Consider the following 19,838-nt stretch of genomic DNA (forward strand, 5'->3'; position numbering starts at 1 on the left):
CCATACCCAAGAGTTCTGTGTTCTTGAAGCAGGGTAGAGTATGTTAACAAAAGCAGCAAGGTAGACAGGAGCAGGGATGAGAAAGATTCCATTCTCTAAAACTCAGAACGCCCTCCCATAAAACAACTGATGGCCTACACTTTGTACCAACTATTAATATGACATTTTATCCTCCTTACAGAACTTGTGCCCCATGTTAAGGTTAGTATATGAACTTCCACTGGCAGTGTTAAACAGGTAGGAACAAAGACAATCATATGCATAGGCATTCTTGCCCTTATTCTCTCAAAAGTGCAGATTTATGTCTTTCCTCACCTGGCAGCAACTGTGCAGTTGTTGAACCATTTGGAGAGGGACTGGAAGGGGAGGTCCTAAGTTTCATGCTGTTTTCTAATCTCACCCCATGAGATAATAAAATCCCATGCTCTGACATCTTTGATGTAATCAGGCCTTATACAAACTGCCCTCCTCATATCTTGAGGTATAATTCTCCTTTGTTAATAAAATGTTTCTTGCTATTTTGAAAAAAAATCCAAAATATTTGCCAATGAGAAACATAAAAGGGATAATATTTTCAATTTTCAATTTTTTTGAGGGTCAAATTTTTTTAAATGGTCATTAGTCATTTTCTTAGTTCTTTATGTGTGATTGTGTGTATGGTGTATTATAATGTGATCAAGTACTAAGTAAGTGCTTTATTACAAATAAAACAAAAACAAAAACCTCAAAACTAGGTAAAAGATCTCTGAAGGTTTTTAATCTAACAAATGGTCAGTAACTGTTTAATCAATCTCACAATAATATAGAATGATATGTGGGATACTGTAAAGAGAAAACTTACTAAAACTAAATGCTTTATTTATCACTATGCAAAAATTTCTTTCAGAATTATTATGGAAACTAGACTGGAGTTCCTCTAAAAATTAAAAGTAAAAACTCCATATGATACAGTCACACCACTTATGGGTATATACTCAAATGAATCAAAGTTAGTTTACTATAGAGATACCTATATACCACTGTTTAGTGTGGAACTATTCAATTAACCAAGTTATGCAATTGGCTTAGGTTCTGAACAATGGATGAATGAATAAAGAAGATGTGGCATATATACACAATGGAGTTTTACTCAGCCATCAAGACAAATGAAGTCAGGGTATTTGCTAGCAAATGGGCAGAAGTGGAGATTATCATGTAATAGGCAAGTCCCACAAAGACAAGTATTTCATGATTTATCTTATTTGTCAAAGCTAGGGGGAACAAAATAGTCAAGGTTATGAAAGTAAAAGTGGGACTTCCTGGAGATGGAAAGGCAAAGCAAAGAGAGAGAGAGGAGAGTGGATAAGATGGAATGAAGTGGGTTTTATATTGTGAAAGTATATTATATGCATGTTTGGAAATATCATGATGTAATCCCTTCTTAGGTACAATTTAATATATAGCAGTAAAAGAATAAAAATAATTGTCAAAAAATAAATGATCTGGTCCGATTTCTTTCTCACACGTGTCTGATTTTTTTCTAATATTGTTTTTTGAGACTCACTCTCATTATGTTTGGTAGACTGGTCTCAAGTTCATGATCCTCTTGTCTTAACTTACCAAGTACTTAGATTTGTGCAACTACACCTGGCTGGAATACTGCTTTGCTTCCAGTACCTTCCCCTCTCTTAACTAACTTTTAGATACTGTGTTGATGATTAATAATCTGACAAAAAGTGGCACTGGATAAACACTATTCAGGCAGGAGGAGCTGTGACTTGCAATGTTTAAATACCCTGTGCAAGCAAGCAGTAGAAGGAACAGAACCTGCTCAGACAGAGGACTGACCAGCAATGAATTCCAAACACCAGCAAGTGAAACTAAATGATGGTCACTTCATTCCTGGACTGGGCTTTGGCACCTATACCCCTGAAGAGGTAAGAGTAGTTGTTTGGCAGATGGTCCAAAAGAAAATAGACCTAGGATGAGTGGAATGTGATATGGCCGTTCAAGACATTTACAACCTATATGACTATTGTGAGCATACCTGGTCCTCAGTTTTTTCAGGATAGAAGTTTAGCTAGACAAAGAGACTGTCAGACTTTTCTCTGCATTAGCTTTCATTATATTATCACTTCTTGATTCTTCTGGGCATTATATTTTCCCCTATCTAAATCTGTTTCTCCGCTTGGAAGAAAAGATGAAAGTCAGCAGTCCATAACACTGTCTGTCAGCATCCTTGTTTGGATGTTTATTTCTATAATTCAGGAAATCTTTTTCCTTTCATAAAGGCAAGATCCAGAGAAGCAAGAAGCATAAAATAAATGATGGAGGGACACTGCTGTGTCCTCACAGTAAATGTACCTTGGCTAATTAGAATTTTCCATGTGCCACTGCCACCATATGGACTCTGATTTTAGGCATATGATGGTCTTCATAAAGAATGTATTTGGGGGCAAGACACACAGAGGAAGGAATTATGCACAAGAAGGTTTGTTAGATAATAACAATGTACACTATTATAGAAGTCAAGAGTGGGCACACTGATTAAGAGATCTAGTGCCCCAAATGTTCAGTGTTTTAAGAATTTATAATCAACCAGTTAATGAGTATGTTAAGAAGAGGTACATAATCTCAGAATTTCCAGGAAAGGGATAGACAGGGAAAAGATTACCATACAAGGTCCCTTAGGAACCACAATAGCTCCAATCACTGAAATCTCTGGCTACTTTTGTAAAAGCATTTGGTAGAAATGGAAGAAAAGGATGCAAAGCAGGAGAGCTGGCAAAACCAGCTGGATGGCAGGATGTCACATCAACAGGATTGAATATTTTGCAGAGTAAAGGATACTGATTAAACAGCAAGATAATGGGGAAACAAAAGTAACAGGATGCTTTCAACTAATTTAAGAGCTATTCAAAAATGCAGGATATTTATCAGGATGAAAATGGGGCTTTGGAGGCTTCTGATTGTTCCTTATTTGTGGCTGTTAGACCTCTTATCTCCTTTCCCAAGATCCTTTCACCAATCTCAACTGTGGGAAATTTACCTGAATGTATCATTTAACGTGATGACAGGAAAAATTGGGAATGAATGAGAGTACATGTGAATTATAGTCCTAATATATGTATATATACATACATTAACAGTTGATCTAACCCAGCTTGGAAAGATTCCTGGAAATACTGCAGTTGAACTATGTTGATACCTATCTTATTCATTACCCAGTGCCAATAAAGGTAGGTAATTTGTATGCATACATTAAGAAGACTAGTACTTCACCTGCATGCTTATTCAAACAATAAGCGATCTGATGATGACTTTGATGTATAAGATTCCTTGTAGTCTACTGAACTGTCCACTAGGCTCACTCTGAGCTACCATTAACAACATGTGTCTCCAAATACTACTTTTTGTTGTTCTCCTAGGTTCCAAAAAGTAAAACAATGGAGGCCACAAAAATGGCTATAGATGCTGGGTTCCTCCATATTGATACTGCTTATGTGTACCAAGTAGAAGAGGAGATAGGCCTGGCCATTAGAAGCAAGATTATAGATGGCACTGTGAATAGGGAAGACATGTTCCTTACTTCAAAGGTATTGTGCATATAATATGTGAGTGTATAAATTAATGATGTGATATATGGAAGCAGAAATTTAAAAAAACTGAAATAGTAGTGAAATGCGCTTATTGGTACACATTTTATTCACATACAATTCACATATAAGATTCAGTAACACAGAGGAAGGTTATGATTTATAGTTACTCTACATAAATCATATATTATACTGGGCTTCAACTCATAAAAGTTGAAGCTTAACATGGCCTGTGAAATCACACAGAACTACATTCAAATATGTCTGTCTTTATCCCTTAGATGACTTTCTGAACTTTTTCATCATTTAGAATACAAATTGATGCCTTTATATTGAGAAACTCATAAGACAGTTTTTGTACACTAAATTACAAATAGCAATAGTGTGTTAATTTGTGTCCATAACATATTAAAATGGTCAAAATGTGTTTCCTTTCATTTATATAAAGGTACGTTAATTCTTCTCCAGCAATATAAAACTGATGAGATGATTGAATAAATGATGGCTTTATAATCTTTATGAATCGTAATTCAGAGATTGGACATTATTAATATGTGATAAAATTTGTTCCTTGAGATATTTTCTTCTATGTTCAATAGATTTATTAGCAATAATCAAACATACAAATGAGTTCAACCCAATAGGTCAGATTAAAGGAACCCCAAGAATGAAGGGTGTATTTTCCTTGATCCTCAGTTTCTATACAAAGTAAAATGTGTCAATATTAAGTGAAACAAAAACCCAAATTTGAATAATTTTTAATCCAGCACAACTTCCATTCTTTATCATCTGTAGCTTTGATGTACTTTCCATCGCCCAGAGTTGGTCCAATCTTGCTTGGAAAGATCACTGAAAAAACTGCAATTGGATTATGTTGACCTCTATCTAATTCATTTCCCAGTGTCAATGAAGGTAAGCAATTTATATTATCAACCTTTTGTTATTATCAATTTGTTTTATTAACTTTGTGGACATGACCATCATTTTTAAAGATGATAAGCTGTTATAAATTTACATACACTTAATTTATGTGTTTTATAATCTACTGAAGAAAGTTCACATTAAAAAGTTTATTTATTACAAAATGGGCAGTCCATGCAATGGATAGATTTACATATTAGAAGTAGCCTCCACAAATGAGAGTGTTTATACATCCCTTATGTCTTTGTTATTAGAGATTTCCTAGGGGTTTACCCCAGCCATTTCTATTGGTGGCTAATGTGCTTGAGTCAGTTCAAGCTTCATGCTCATTAATATTCTACCACTTTTTTGCATCTCCATTATCAAAATGAATTATGTATACAACCTTGATTGACTATCTTTGGTTCATATACCTTCCTTTGGACTCACAGATGGTTGGGTAGCTAAAGAATTCTGATTTTTTAGCCTGGATCAAGAGTGAAATCCAGTTTTGTTGGTGGTTAAAGCCATGGAACTACTGAATTTCTCATTGAAAGAAGAATTTCACTAGAAGAATCTGTAGGAATAGATAGAATAACATTGGTTGACTAGGAGATGTCATTAAGGACCTGTATAAATATTCTTTCATGATACATATAATTGATATAGGAGAATAGAGAAATCCAAGCACCTAAAGATATTCCTTACAAATGTACATACAAACCACTTTGCACATCTAGGTATGTGGAGAGGTGCTTTGCTTATGTTCATGGATGGGTAGTGTCCCATTCCATTGATGCACATAGGAGTGTTGCTCTCAGTGGGACACTTGTGTTTCATGAGATTGAGGGAGTTACTACTGTGTTTCAGCCAGGGGAGGATGTTTTTCCAACAGATGAGCATGGAAAGGCAGTATCAGACACACTGGATTTTTGTGCCACATGGGAGGTGAGTGAGTACTTAAAGAGGGGACAACAGAGGAAGACAGAATAAGAAGAGTCAGGTCATTTTTTCCACGTAAAAAAGTTTAGAAATTCATTGTTTTTATGGGTATTTTGATAGTGTTGAGGAAAACTGCATTACTGGAGTGTAATGTAGAGAAATAAAGAACTGAGGAATAGGAGCAGGCATATTTTGTCATCCAATGTAGTAATGTTTGCAGTTCTCTAATGAGAACACAGGAATTCTTTTGTTGGCTGTCACAATTTCTTCTCCTATTCATCGTTTTCTTGTCTTCAAAGTCATTTCCAATGGGCATCATCATCACTTCTAGACACGGTGTTCCTTTTTCCATTCCAAGGAATCCAACACAGAACCATGCACAGGCTAGGCAAGCACTCTACCACTGAGTAATACTCCTAGCCCCTGACAGTATTCTCCTTGAGATTACAATTTGCATTTATATTTACATACCTAACTGTACAATTTTTTTTCACAACCCCTTCTTTCCCAGGCCATGGAGAAGTGTAAGGATGCTGGATTGACTAAGTCCATTGGGGTTTCCAATTTTAACCGCAGGCAGCTAGAGATGATCCTGAATAAGCCAGGGCTCAAGTACAAGCCTGTCTGCAACCAGGTGACAACCCTCAGCCTCCTCTCCATCTCTTATTAATTTGCTTATGTCTTTATTACTGTCAGCTATCCATACTTGTCTTTCCCTAAGGTCATCTCACTTTTCTGGAACAAAAGATTCTAAGAGTAATGCCTCTGTCTCAAAGACATGGAAGATTGTTAATTTTATTTCTTCTTAGTGAACACAAGGGCATATTTTAGTGTACAATTGATATAGAATTTGGAAATGTAAAGGTCATCCTTGGGGCAACAGTCATTAATCATACTTCTGATAGAAATAAACATATTTCTGAGCTATTAAGAATGCTACAATATTGGATGGGTGAAGGTGCTATAGAAGGAAGTGGGCACAGCAAGGAAGTCTATGAAAACATGTAATGGGTGGTGAATAAAGATGGATAGAAAATATGATAGATCAGTGGTAAAGGTGTGTGGAGTTTTTATGCATCTGTCCAACTTATTGTGTCTTTTGTCAGGTGTCTATTAATTGGGAATTAGATTTGTATTCTTTAGTATATTAAGCTTCAGTAATTTTGCCCAGAAATGTTCTTTGCATGGTATGACTCTGAAATTGCACAATAGCAGGAAGCATGTCATGAAAGGTTATTCACCTAATGCTGATGTTTGTTTTGGTCACTTTCAATAATAGTTCTAGTCAGATTTCTCTTTGTGATTTTATGGTTCCCTGTATTGCACTTACTTGTCATCTGTGGGAAATAATTCTCAATTGCAAATATTCTATCTCAAGACAAAGTTTTGCATATTTTTTGAGGTTTAATCAATAATTTCTGTGAGAATGAGAAGTCATTAGAATTTTTAACAATTACTTCCATTTTAATTACTCTATTTACTTTTATTGCCATAAATTTAGAGTACAAACAAATTTATTCACTACCTCAGTATGAACTGTAATTATTCCTGAAAGGCAGTTACCATAATTTCTTTCTTTTTAAAAATTGGTGTTGTGAGAAAGGAGTTATAGTAATAATCTCCATCAGCAGGGAATGTATTTCTGTAGGACTATTTCTATGAATTCATGAGCTTTTATTTACTACATGTGTTGGCATGGATTTTAGTCATTATTGTTTTAATATGCAAATTTGACTAATGTAATCAGCAGCAGGGTACCAGTTTAGTTCTTCTGTCTTTCAGACTTGCCATCATGAGTCTTTGTCCAAGTTCTTGATTTCTGGTCCAATTTGACACAAACATTTCAAAACCATTGTTTCTGTCCCATAACTAGAAATTTTCATGTCTCTTTGTAATGCAAAATTGTTACTAGCATTAATCATCTCTTCAACAATGTTTGGATCACTTTGGGAATGTTCTTTTTTTAACCATCCTGTCAACACAGATAAGCAATTTATTTTTAAAGAAAACATTACTTGGCATAGTAGCTCAAACCTGTAACCCCAGCTACTCAGTATGTGGAAATCTGGAGGATCAAGTTTCCAGGCCAGCTGGAGCAAAACAAAGTTGATGAGAACCCATCTCAATCAATGGCTGGATAGAGTGGTGTGCACCTGTCATCCCCAGCTATGTGGTGAAGCATAAATAGGATTGGCCAGGCCGACCCAGGAATAAACGAAAACACTCTCTCAAAAATAATGCAGAAAGGTCTGGTAAAGCGCTTAAAGTGGTAGAACTCTTGCCTAACGTGTGAGATCATAAATTCAACACTTAGTACCATAAATGTTTATCTATTCAATTCAAATGTAATGTTACATAAATTTTCACTGTTCTGCTTTGTTTACCTTTAACAATTTTTGTTAATATCTATCTTGGCTATCCATAGGTAGAATGTCATCTTTACCTCAACCAGAGCAAACTGCTGGATTTCTGCCAATCAAAAGACATTGTGTGGTTGCTTACGGTGCTCTGGGAACTCAACGACCTAAAAGATGGTAACAAAGACAGTAGGAGGATTCTTTAAAACATTAATGTTGATGAAATAGTTTTAGTCTTGCACACTTTGTATTTTAGAGTTAATGCTAAATTGGGTCAGGGGAGAAAATGCATTTCTGAGAAAATCTTCAAAGATAGTCCCCCTGCTGGTGTAGGATCATTGGTCTTGAGTGGGTACCCTAATTAGTTTTGGAATCCTTGCAAGGAGTTGAGTGCTCAGCCTCTGGAGTTCAGAATTTGTGTCTTTTCTTGCAGGGTGGACCCAAGCTCCCCTGTTCTCTTGAATGATCCAATTCTTTGTGCCATGGCAAAAAAGCACAATCGAAGTTCTGCCCTGATTGCCCTTCGCTACCTGCTGCAACGTGGCATTGTGCCACTGGCCCAGAGTTACAAAGAAAAGGAGATAAGAGAGAACATACAGGTGCTGAGTGGGGGCTGTGTGCATCCAGATTGATACGTAGTACTCTTCACAATTGTATTTCCTTGATGCCTGAGTACATTTGTGGGCCAAATTATTGTCCTTAGCACTTCATATGTATGTGAGGTTTCAGGTGCTCTTGGAAATCCTTTCTTCCAAGTTACGTTGATAGAGAGAGAGAGAGAGAGCATTGCCCAATTGAATTAGAATTACAGAGAGCACAGAGATTTGGGTTTCAGCCTTATGTTAGCCATGTACTGAGTTAGTGACATCGTCTTCTCTTTATTTTCTGAAATGAGTGATTTGGATTGGTGATTTTTATTGTCGAAATAAAATATTACAGCTGTACTTTGCATTTCCTTGCATATGCATATTCTAATATCTATAAGAATATCCAATATTCTTATAGATATTTACTTTGAGTTTTTTCTTGCCATTTACCTGGGTTGATTATTTTTTCATTTTTCAAGTTGGAGATCTTATCATATTATTACCTAAACCAGTGGCAAAACAAACCACCCCAACAGAGGTTTAATATCAAGAGCATTTATATAGATCATGATTCTATGGTTTGAAATTTTTCCTGAGCTAAGAATAGCAGAAGTATAGGCCTTCTTTCTAGTCTAAATTCAGTCACTTATTTTTAAGGAACTGTGTATAATACATTTCTAGGACAATTAGGCTTCTGTGATCATGATACTGATTGGGGTGTTGCAGAAGGTTCCTCCAGTCTATGTAGTTTTAATCCACCAGCCAATCAGACCAGACTTCACCTCTTCACATAGCTCTATACCAAGGCATTGACTAGGAGCAGACCCTTGCAAAGCCTTCTATGCATAGGCTCAGAATTGGCACATAACTGCTTTTGCTAATTCCAATGACCAATGCAAGTTACACAGCAGGAAAGATTCAAGGGATGAGGAAATAGCATCTCCTAATGTAAGAAGTTCAAAGTCACATAATAAAGATTGTGGAAACTGGAAAATGTTATTATTGGGGATATTTTTATTATTAATTTCCATTTTATTATCTGACTAAAGTGTTGTGGTCTTTTTCTCCAAACCACTCTCTTTCAATTTCAGTTTTCCAATATATATATATATATATATATATATATATATATATATATATTCATAATATGTCCAAATATATATAATTTAAAAGGGCTATAAATATTCTCAGTAAGAATAATGATTTTTTGGCTCTTTTCTCACTTCAATTTTCTTATTTGATCTCCACAAGTGCCCTAAGGTGTTTAAAATTAGTCTTGCTGTCTAGAGTGGGAAAAGATTTCCTGACTCTATTGTTAAGAATACATTTTTTCTCCTTAACAGATTATTCTGTTATATAAAAATTAGAATCATATTTTCAAACTTCACCTATATTAAGTCTTAAAGTGTTTAGATATGGGAGACTTTAGATATTTCAATGAAACTGCCAATAGGTTTGGAGAGATCTGACTTATGTATATTAAGAACTATAATTCATAATTATGAATGTAGTTTTTAATTACTAGTTTACATTTGAAAATATTTTATTAAATTTCATAATGAATGCCCATTAGAGAATTTGTATATAATCTCTCAGATTCTTCATAGAAAAGTGATTTTTTTGAGAATTTACAAATTTCTGAAAAGTTCAATGAATGTTTTTTCTTACATCCATCAGTTGCTGCATTGGTTTTTTTTTTGTCTCTATCTCAGTTTTTTTTTTCTTTTGTTCATATGTGCATATAATGTTTGGGTCATTTCTCCCCCCTTCCCCCTGCCCCCTCCCTTACCTACCCTGCTCCCTCCCTCCCCCCCTCACTACCAGGCAGAAAGTATTTTGCCCTTATCTCTAATTTTGTTGAAGAGAGAGTATAAGCAATAATAAGAAGGACCAAGGGTTTTTGCTAGTTGAGGTAAGGGTAGCTATACAAGGAGTTGACTCTCATTGCTTTCCTGTACATGTGTGTTACCTTCTAAATTAATTCTTCTCGAATTAACCTTTTCTCTAGTTCCTGGTCCCCTTCTCCTATTGGCCTCTGTCATTTTAAAGTATCTGCATTAGTTTCTCTGCATTGAGGGCAACAAATGCTATCTAGTTTTTTGGATGTCTTACCTATCCTCATACCTCCCTTGTGTGCTCTCACTTTATCATGTGATCAAAGTCCAATCCCCTTGTTGTGTTTACCCTTGATCTAATGTCTGCATATGAGGGAGAACATACGATTTTTGGTCTTTTGCATCAGGCTAACCTCAGTCAGAATGAATGCTTGTTCTTGCATCCATCAGTTGTTACATTGTTGATCGCTCTAGACACACACACACACAATTTTAGGGAATTACCAAAGTTTTAATCATCCATTTGTTTCAATATCCTAGAAAATACTAAAAGTTATATTTATGTTTGAGGTTCCCAAATGTAGACAATGAGATCCTGGTCCAATCAGTTCTTTGACACAATGAACATATGTATAATTTCTGACTTGAATTGTGCATTATTCACATTTTATTTGTTCATAGGTAGATGCAGAGTTCTAATACCATACATGAAACTTACTGAGTCATTTTCTATATTTCAAAACTTGGTTCTGAAATATTTGGGAGTTTTATGTATAAGAGTCTATAATTTCAGCTTTGTTTCTAATCCAGCTATTTTTGATATCTCCTTTTGTCTATAGTTTTGTACTTTCGATACATGTTAAGGTGATTTTTCTATAATTTTTACCCGATGTTCATTGACAATGTGTTTTGCTTTGATGTCTTTAATAGCCTTTAGAAACTTCTGTGATGTTTTAAATATTGTCTTTGCTGATTCACGATTTTCTTTTCAAGATTGGCAAATACACAGTCTAAGTATGCTAATAACTGTCTACTTGTGTGGTAGGTTTTCAAATTCCAGTTGTCTTCAGAGGATATGAAAGTCCTAGATAGCCTGAACAAAAATTTTCGATATCAACCTGCTGATATGTAAGTAACTTTAGTAAATATGTTGTCTTGATTTATTATAGTTTTAAGTCTCTCCCTTCCTTTTCTATGTATGTTTGTTTAGAACCAAAACACTGCATTTAACTCTTAAAAAGTTGCCATTAAGGCAGTCAATGGAGTATTTGGTTTTGAGTTTTTGAACTAGGGATATCTCAATGCAGAGGATAAAGCTATTTTAGAGAAGAGAGGTTTAAGACAAGAGAAGTATCTTCAGAAAAAAGACCAGTTATTGAGAATTTATAGTAGTTAAAAATCTTTACTCTTTCTTTATGCTCTAGGGTTATAGAAACTGATATTGAACATATATTATAAATGAAGACAAATAAGGGATATATATCCTTGTGACTATGAAAATTTTAATTCATAATATAATAAATGTGAAAACATTTGAGAGGGTATTGCAAAATCCACAGTAACGTGCTCAAAATTAGTATATATATCTATACACTACATATATTTAATATATATATTTTGGTTAGTACACTGAAAACTGCAAGGTAAGGTAGAAAAGTGCAATGAGGCACAGAGGAGCACAATAAGTAATACTTGCCTTATTAAATATTTGATACATAATGATTTTTATAAATTCATAATTTATAAAAAGTTCAAAAGGTTGTAGATATAGTTAATATTTTTGTTAGTATAGAGAAAGTGAGGACTAAGAAGTACAATGAGATAGAGTGGCAAGTAACCAATAATTCTTGTCACCTACTAAATATTTCAATAGGTAATTATTTTTATTGCTATTAAAATGCAGATATGTCAATTACATGTTATATACCTTGGAAATAGAAGTCATTCTTTGAATGACAACTCTCCATATCAGAATCTAAGACCATATGTTGTGCATGATGGTCAATGAATAATAATTGATGAGCTAGTACATTGGAAGTGAAATTACTAGCCTCAAACTGTACACTCTAAAATAATTCTTGTACTGGACAATATGATGAATTGTCCTTGTACTAAATACAACATAAGCAGTTTCTGCTTTTTTTGAGAGACTGAAATAATAAAGACTGTTTTTCTTTCTTTACTTTGGTAGCTTGACAGACATAGCTAAGAGAGAAGAATATGTATGAGTTCTGTTCTAGGTAAGGGAATATAATTGGAAAAATTTAGTTATATGTAAATTTAATTATAATATTAAAAAATTTTCCTGTAAAGTCATGTTTACGAAAGGTCAAATGGAAGATTTTATATCCAGTCAGGAAATAAAATAACTTCACCCTGATGGTAGCTCTGTAGATTTCACATCTATACTGCTGAAGAAGTGGATAACAGAATCCATGTTGCTCTTTTTTCTTTTTCATTTTAGCATTGCTGGCCACCCTAATTATCCATTTTCTGATGAATATTAAAATGGAGGCCTTTGCTGTGACTTGTACCAGCAGTTCCTGTGAGGAGAGGTGTGTGAGATGCTTCAGATGCTATTGATTGTAGAAATCCATCCTGATCAAGTTCTGCTGCTTAGCAACTCACTCTCAGCTCAAAACAAATCCAAACATATGGACGATAAGGCTGTAAATTTGCATCACTTTGTGAAATAAATATGAAAATGTTTTCTCTGATGGTTCTTTGCTAGTACTGTCTCTACAACTTGCATGCTTTGCTTACTTTTATGTCAAATGACCAAAAACTGATTGACTAGAGTTTATGTGACTAGGAATTATGATAGTCATTTTATTTATTCTTTCTTTGTTTTTGGAGACAGTGTAATGCTATGTGGTACCAGGCTTGCTTCAAATGAGATTTTCCTGCCTTAGTCTCTTGAATGCTAGAATTAAAGGACTTTGTTACCATGCCCAAATGTCAAAATCTATTTTGTAGATTTCTGGGGAGTGAGAGTGGGTTCTCAGGCTCTAGTGAAACACCTGTTAGCTTATATTTATCAGAGATAGTATTTTTCTTTTTTTTAAGCCATTGTTTCTTTTATTTTTATTTTTGATTGTTTTGACATTACTTGAGTTTGAACTCAGGACTTGCACTTAGTAGGAAGGCACTCTGCCACTTGAGCCATTCTCTCAGCCATTTTGCTTTGGTTATTTTTGAGACAAGGCCTCATGTTTTTGCCCAGACTAGCCTCAATCGTGAATTTTTCCTACTTATGCTGGGATAATAGGCATGCACCATCATGCCTAGCTTTTGTTTGCTTGTTTGTTTAGAGGGGTCTCACCAGCTTTTCTTTGCCCAGGCTGTCCTGGAACCATAATCTTTACTAAAAGATAGTATTTTTCTAGTCCATGAAGTAGCACGAAAACACACTTCAGTTAGTTTGTGGCTTACAGTCTTGAAGGTGAGGCATGTATTACAAGGATGAGGAACAGTCCCAGGGCTCCCTTCCAGCAGTTTCATATAAACTGCAGTGAGATATTCCTGTGGGAAGATACACTAGGGAGATGAGAGGGGAGCCACAGGAATCATATGGGGCAGGAGTATGTTCAGGAGAGGGAGGTAAGCACATCTCTGCTCATAAATACTATCAGATGTTCTTTTGATATTTGAATCCATAGACAAAAGGGAGTTTTCAGATAGTTCATGAATGGAAAGTCTCAGAGTCATGCAGAGCACTTTGTGGAAAGGCAAAACCTAGAAGCAACTTTTGTTGCATTGTGTTTAGAAAAGATATGAGAATTGTGATGCATTGATAAAATGAAATATTATGAACCAATTGAAATTTTAACATTTAGACTAATATCAATAAGATGTTGGATGAGGATATTTCAAGTTATCACATGGCAATATCAAGAAGTCACTTGACAGTGGACAAATAACCTTAAACAGGTTCTGGTAAGCACTGACATAGCTAGACCAACAAAGTAAACATCTTGTTAAAAGCTAACCCCCTCCAAAAAAAAACCAGGTTTCAAAATGGTTGACAATTTCAATGTGCTGTAAACATTGCCAAAATCTGCACAGGAAAGCATGGTTTTGGTCTGTGCAGGGCAACAAAGGAGTTACCATTTTTTTTCTTAAAATCAAAGTAATTGTACTGAAAGTTGCTATAACTAATCTTGTTTTACCACAAATTTAGGAAGATGCATGGTAATAAGGCTGTGTTTATCATTAACCAAACAGTGCTGTGTCCTCCCAGCTGGGGATGCACACTAATCTTAGAGATGCTGCTGAAATTAGATGATTGAAGGTGGCACTGTTTCTCATGCTTCCTCCCTGGCTGGAGAGAGCGTTCTCTCTCCTCCTTGGTTATTACTGGACTTAACTGGGCTTCCTGGGGACAACTGGTGATTTTAGAAAAGATAGGATAAGACGGACAGACAGAAAGTTGGGATCAGGTGTGTTGTGTGTTCAGCTGGAGACACACAACCCTCATTGCTACTTTTCTCTCTCTTGATTCCTTAAGGCCTTACTCTTTGCAGTTCTTTAAAAACTTGCTTCTAAAGCCTTCTTTAAAACCTTACTTAAACCCTCTTTTCTTAGGCTCGCAATGTCCCATGTATGCTCTTAACTCATTTTTACCTTAATTGCTCTTAAAGTCTTTTGCCCCCAGGCTTGCATTGTTTCATCTCTCTTTAGGTCTCTCAAAGCCTCCATGATCAAACTTGCAAACTAGCTGCTGCACCTAAAAACTACATATATATAACTCTTAATATCAGACCTGAAACTCTGAAGTTAGTACAGGAAAGAGGAGAGAATATTCTGGAAGTAATAGATACAGGCAAGAACTTCCTTAATAGAACCCCAGCAGCTCAGCAACTAAGAAAAAGTATAGACAAATGGGACTTCATAAAACTGAAAAGCTTCTGCACAACAAAAGAAATTGTCTCTAAACTGAAGAGACCACCCACAGAGTGGGAGAAAATATTTGCCAGCTATACATCAGATAAAGGACTGATAACCAGAATATAAAGGGAAATCAAAAAACTAAACTCTTCCAAAATCAATGAACCAATAAAGAAATGGGCTATTGAACTAAACAGAACTTTCTCAAAAGAAGAAATTCAAATGGCCAAAAAACACATGAAAAAATGCTCACCATCACTAGCCATAAAGGAAATGCAAATCAAAACCACACTAAGATTCCACCTCATCCCTGTTAGAATAGCTATCATCAAAAACACCACCAACAACAAATATTGGTGAGGATGTGAGGAAAAAGGAACCCTTGTACACTGCTGGTGGGAATGTAAGCTAGTGCCACCACTCTGGAAAACAATATGGAGGCTTCTGTAAAATCTAAACATAGATCTGCCATATGATCCAGCAATCCCACTCCTGGGGATATACCCAAAGGAATGTGACTCAGGTTACTCCAGAGCATCTGCACACCCAGGTTTATTGTAGCGCAATTCACAATGACTAAGTTATGGAAACAGCCAAGATGCCCCAGTACTGACCAATGGCTTAAGAAAATGTGGTATCTATACACAATGGAGTTTGAGTTTTACTCAGCCCTGAAGAAGAATGAAATCTTATCATTTGCAAGTAAATGGATGGAACTGGAGAATGTCATTCTGAGTGAGGTTAGCCAGGCTCAGAAGACCAAAAATCATATGTTCTCCATCATATGAGGACTTTAGATATAGGGGAAATGCAGTAATGTTGTTTGATTTGGGTCACACACCAAGGAGAGGGCACATACTGGAGGTATGCAGATGGGTAAGAAACCCAAAACTTGGAAGTGTTTGATGTCCCCACTGCAGAGGAGCTAATACAGAAACCTTAAAGCAACAAGTCAATATGGGAAGGTGACCGGGAAATAATGAAGAGGTTAGGTAGAGATGAATCAATTCAGGTTGTAACACACTTGTGGACGAAAGCAATGCTAGAAATCTGTGTAGCTATCTTTATCACAACTAGCAAACACGCTTTGTGTTTCTTATTATTGTTTATGTCTTCTCTTCAACAAAACTGGAGAAAAGGGCAGAAGAGGTTCTGCCTGGAAGCAAGGGGGTCGTGGGAAGAGCGGGGAGGACAGGGGGGTAGTGGGGAGAAATGGCTCAAACAATATATGCACATATGAATAAATGAATAATGAAAAAATAAGTGCAAAAACAAAGATACAACTGCTAAAGTCACATCACAATATTCAGTGGTGAAATCTATTTTTTTCTGTCATTCCCATTCCTGTTAGTTTAGAATCAGAATAAAGTTGTATTTCAAATATCTAAAAAAAAGAAAAAGAAAACTAAGAATTGATTGTTTCTTGAATTTTTTTCCTCTGATAATTTCAGGCTTCAGCTGATAACTGAAATTATGGAAAGAAAACCACAGATGAGGGAGGATTATTGTAAAATGGAATGAACTAGAGATACTTGCAACCACATGGATGAATCACACATGATAGGCTGAGCAATAGAACTGCACACAAAATGATACATACAATGTATACAATATGAAGTATTTCAGCAGGTAAAACTTATGTAAGGTAAAAAAGTAACAGAACCAGCTGCCTACAATTGAGGAGGAATTGTCTCAGAAGGAAACAAGAACATTTTGGGGAGATAATTTTCTTTACTACATTATTATTAATAGTTTTTGTTTCGTGAAGAAAATCAACCTCCACATTAAATGTTATTTTACATTAGAAACAAGCACAGGAAGAAGAGAAAATATCTTTGGGAATTATCAAAGACACTTTTTTCTTACACATGTACTTATGTGCTTTCCCTCCATCCAAAAAGGACACTCATGCAGCATTTGCTGGTGAACATAAGAGTATTTCTGTTCTCCTCTTGAACCTAAGGAATTGTTTATTTTTGATTTGTTAAGATGATGGGAGAAACTATGTCCTAATGACTTCAGCTCTACATGCCCTTTGGAAATTTCTAATAATATGTTAAACACTGTACAGATAAATGTCACCTCTTGGAATAAGAGTCACAGTTTTTCATGGTAACATTATTGGCTCCTTTTCTGTGTGATATTATGCCTGATCTAATAAGAGAAAATGGTTCTCAGTAATTCCCTCTTAAGTTTAATATTGCACATTCCTTTCCTGCTATGCATATGGTGTTAGTAAATAGCTTAGCAATGAAGTTTCTAAAACTTGATGTGAATGTGGGTGTTTGTCTAGTTACTTGTCAAAATTGTACAGTTAAGACATAAGCTTTCTAGTCTATGGGTATTCACCTTAAATCATTAAAAATTATATTTAGTGCCAGGGACAGTTAAGCATATAAATAAAACAAGAGTGAATCAATATTGATGGCATTGAATTTCAGTGATGGCACATGGGACATCAGTACATTATTGTGTTTTCTTTTAAACTTTTTACCTGTTTTATAAGGTTAAAATTAACTTTTAAAAACTGTTTAATCATTAATAGAGTTGTTGATATAGGTAAACTCTTTGATTTCCACTACTACCTTGAGTCTCTGTGGGATTGTTTTAGGCTACTACAAGAATGTCCTTGGACTTGCAGAATTCCAGGAGTTTGTTCTAGTTGAGATAAGGCTGCTTTCCACCTGTAATTTTCTAAGAACAAAGGGTATCAGAATAGATGAGTTAAGAACAGCACATAAACTTCAAAAGTTCTTTGATGGTATATCTAAATCTGTTATATTTTTCACATTGGTAATTTTCCCATGTACCTTTTGGAATATTTTCATCTCACATCAGTTGTCAGACTGATGAAATAATTTTCTTCTTATTCTTTTATTAGTATTTAGATGAAATTAAAATCTTTGTTCTTAAGTTGCAGTCTCCAAATGTCATTCTCTACTGAAAAGAAACAAGTTTCATTAGAGAAACGTCTGGTTTCTGTCCTAGCTGAGAAGGCTGCAAGGTGAACATACAATAGTTTCCATTAGAGGGAGCAAAAAAGGTAAGAAAGGTATGCTAGAGGACCCAGGAGCTCACATAATGAGGCAAGTGTCAAAAAGACCAGGAACAGAAATGAATGGGAAAAACATATTATTTGTTAAAGTTCAGGAATTCACATGACATTGATTTTATATGATCAAGTCTTTTCATCTAATTGTCAATTTATAGGAAATAAAAAAGGTATCTATCAAGCTATCACAGGGATCAGTTGGTAAAATCTATTATGTGAAAAACTTTACAGGGAAAAAGGCTCAATTTTGCTCATAAATAAATTGAAGGAGAAAACAAGCAAGAGTGAGCATGAGAGCAGAAAATGAGAGAGAACTTATCAGAAAAAAGAGAGATTAAATAGGCATATCACTCAATTGCAATGTATGTAATTTATCCCCCCATTTTGAGTGTATTTTAACTATAAAAATAAGATACAATCATATTTTTACATAAATTAACATATTGAATGATACCAAGAAATCATTGTTAAAACTGTAGGCAGTAAAATGTTATTCTAGCAATGATAACTTTAAAATCGATGTATTTCAACTATATTTGCTGAAGTAATGGTCTTCCTTTCTCTTGCACTAATTGTTTTAAGAAACAAAGCATTATGTTGACAAGCCAATGATACATGAGATAAAAATGTGCTAGTAACTTTGAAAATTCATCTGTCTTTAGAAACAGCCCCACAAACCTTTGCCTCCCTGCTGACCATGAACAAGGAAACTTGTAGCCCAGTTGTCTACAGGAAGCTATCCTGCAGCTATGGACAGAGGATAGACAAAATATACTGATATCTTACAGCATCTAGAACAATAAACATTCTGTGAATAAATCCACTTATTAAGCTACTTTGAAATTAGTTTTCTGTATAATGCCACTGAATGCATCTTAACTGGCACAGAAATATACAGAGTTCAATAAGATTTTAGTGAAATTTTATAATGTTTTTCCATTCTACCATGACTTTTCATAACATGCCAGCATAGAGCTCCATAATGCCATTCATAAATTTAATTATATCCCAATTTTAAGATACTTAAAATTCCAATTATTTAATATGATAAGTAATGCTGGGATTAAAATATGCATTAAAAAAGGAAAAGAGTCGGTATCATCACACTTCTGTAATCTGTTTCTCAGGAGGCAGAGGCAGGAGGATCTTGAGTTTGAGGCCTGTCCATACAGTTTGTGAGACCCTATATCAAAATAAAAGAAAATTAAGGGGCTAGAGACATTGCCTAAGTGGTAGAGTGATTGGTAGCACTTTTGGCCCTGAAGTTAACCCCATCTACAACAAAACAGAAAGAAAAGAAACTAAATTAAATATGCATAAATGTGTATCTGTTTTTTTAAAACATTTTTTGATTTTCTACAAATAGATATCTAGAAGTATCTAAAACAAAGAATAATGACTTTTTGCATAATTATCAGTATTCTTATAAAGGCTATATAAATTTTACAATGTTATAAATAATGCTTGATAACTGACAGCACCGATTATGTTTTTTATTGTCATTTCTGTAGGTATGGTGTGCATGTGTATGTATGTGTGGGTAAGTTTCTAGGGATTGAACTCAGGGCCTCATGCATAATGGGTAAGTACTTTAACAGTGAGCTTCAAATCCCCTCCAGCTTCTTGGGTGTAATTTTCAACACATCTATTTTACTTTTGATTTATATGTTTGCTCTACATTCCCTCCTTTTGATTTGTCATTG

At 35.0% G+C, this 19,838-nt stretch overlaps 2 pseudogenes; one reads left to right on the forward strand and one right to left on the reverse strand.

Moving 5' to 3' along the window:
* LOC109679999 (aldo-keto reductase family 1 member C15-like) overlaps window positions 1-19,838 on the reverse strand; it is a 129,884-nt pseudogene that overhangs the window by 22,111 nt on the left and 87,935 nt on the right.
* Window positions 1,801-12,764, forward strand: LOC109680000 (prostaglandin-E(2) 9-reductase-like; annotated as a pseudogene).

Source organism: Castor canadensis, chromosome 15 (genome assembly GCF_047511655.1).
Source record: "Castor canadensis chromosome 15, mCasCan1.hap1v2, whole genome shotgun sequence".
NCBI lineage: Eukaryota > Metazoa > Chordata > Mammalia > Rodentia > Castoridae > Castor > Castor canadensis.